The following is a 1,761-nucleotide window of genomic DNA, read 5'->3' as shown; positions in this document are numbered from 1 at the left end:
GCGAGCTTCCCAAGCATTCATTTAACACCATGAAACTGCTTCGAATCAGTTGAAAACAAAATCTACAGCTCAAAGAGTGAACCCCTGCCTTCCACTGACGTCACTTTTTCATTGTTGCCAGTAGAGACTTCGAGCTTGAAAAACACGGTGACGACCAAAACTCTAAATTCAATAACTTCGCGAAAAAACAATATTTTGACCTAATATTTGGGATACTATTTTCGCGATGTTTGTTGGTTAGTTTAGCAAAATTTCAAGCAAATCGGAGACAATGAAAAAATCGGTGGAGTAGCCCTTTAACAGCAATGTCATCTGCATGCAGGAACCGTTCCTCCCCCTGCACGTTGACTATATACGTCGAGAGGCTGACACGTCGCAGAACGGTGCCTTCTAACCAAAGCGGATCTCCTGGTCTTTTTCCTTTTACTCGAACCTTGTCGCCTGCTTCAAATTCTCTCCATGAATTCTTTCCTTGGGTTGTCGTTGACTGACACTTGCTTCTACTCGCTTCGCTAAGTCTGGATGAAGGATGCTTAACCGTGTGCGCGGCTGCCATGACAAGAAGAGTTTGGCTGCCGTCTCACCCGTGGTTGGACATGGCATATTAAGATACGTAAACAGAAACTGGTCCAGTCGATGTTGTACCGTTCGAGACTGTCCCGTGCGCCGCTCGTCTTGAAGCTGGCGGATGAGGTTTCGCTCGACTGTCTGGACAAGTCGTTCTGCGGCGCCATTGGAAGCCGGATGGTAGGGTGGCGTCCTGATGGGCTGCACAGCATTCGCTTGAAGAAAAATTGTAAATTCACTAGACAGAATCTGGGGACCATTGTCCGTCACAATTTTTTCCAGAAGGCCAAAAGTTGCAAACATGGTGCGCAACTTTTCCACAGTCCCTGAGGCCGTGGTTGTCTATATGTGCATGACATGAATCCACTTTGAATGTGCGTCCACAAGAACCAAAAACCAGTCTCCCTTGAAGTATGCGAAATCCAGATGCACTCTTTGCCATCGTTTGCTTGGCCAGCCCCACGATAGAGTTGGTGCGCACGAGAACGAATTCTGAGTGAGCTGACAAGTTGCGCCCCAGTTAAAAATAACCATTGAGTCCAATTAGTTATCGACAATTAGAACCAATGGGGAATCCTATCTGTGATTTCGGACTCCTAGTTAGAAAAAGTCAATTGGTTCCAATTAGTTATTGACAATTAGAACCAATGGGGAATCCCATCTGTGATTTCAAACTCCTAGTTAGAAAAAGTCAATTCGTTTCAATTGTCGAAATCTAATTGAAAATCACGAATTGAAAACATTTGTGCACTGCCCATTGAATCGAGCCAATTAGGTATTGCCAATTGGATGCAACCAATTAGGCATGGCCAATTGGGAAAATGTATTTGTTTTTGGAATTCTACGGTCTCCAAACTGGAAAAAAGAGCATTGGTCTGAACTGTTCAAATCTTATTCACAGATACCATTTGGGACATTCACTGGAGTATTTATATATCTCAAACTAGAAAAAGTTGCAACTGGATCCAAAGGTAGATAATCAATACAGTTTTTATTTAACTAATCAAAAATCATTCCTAGCATTCAGGCACATCTTCGTCCAGGATTGCAGCAGCTGCGGCTTCCTTAAAACAAATAGATAAATATATGTTAAATGACTTATGGGACTACATAAACGATAAAATAAAGCTTATAAACATATTAGAAAAACTTTTTGCTCTAAAGAGATTTGTTGTGGTGGTAAAACCTTGCAGG

At 42.5% G+C, this 1,761-nt stretch overlaps 1 pseudogene; it reads right to left on the bottom strand.

Annotated features, from left to right (window-relative positions):
* Positions 1-423: 423 nt before the first annotated feature.
* Positions 424-1,101, bottom strand: LOC121047228 (annotated as a pseudogene).
* Between the last annotated feature and the right edge of the window lie 660 nt (positions 1,102-1,761).

Source organism: Ixodes scapularis, unplaced genomic scaffold (genome assembly GCF_016920785.2).
Source record: "Ixodes scapularis isolate PalLabHiFi unplaced genomic scaffold, ASM1692078v2 PGA_scaffold5__190_contigs__length_132052651, whole genome shotgun sequence".
Taxonomy (NCBI): Eukaryota; Metazoa; Arthropoda; class Arachnida; order Ixodida; family Ixodidae; genus Ixodes; species Ixodes scapularis.
This window is presented reverse-complemented; position numbering and strand designations above follow the sequence as displayed.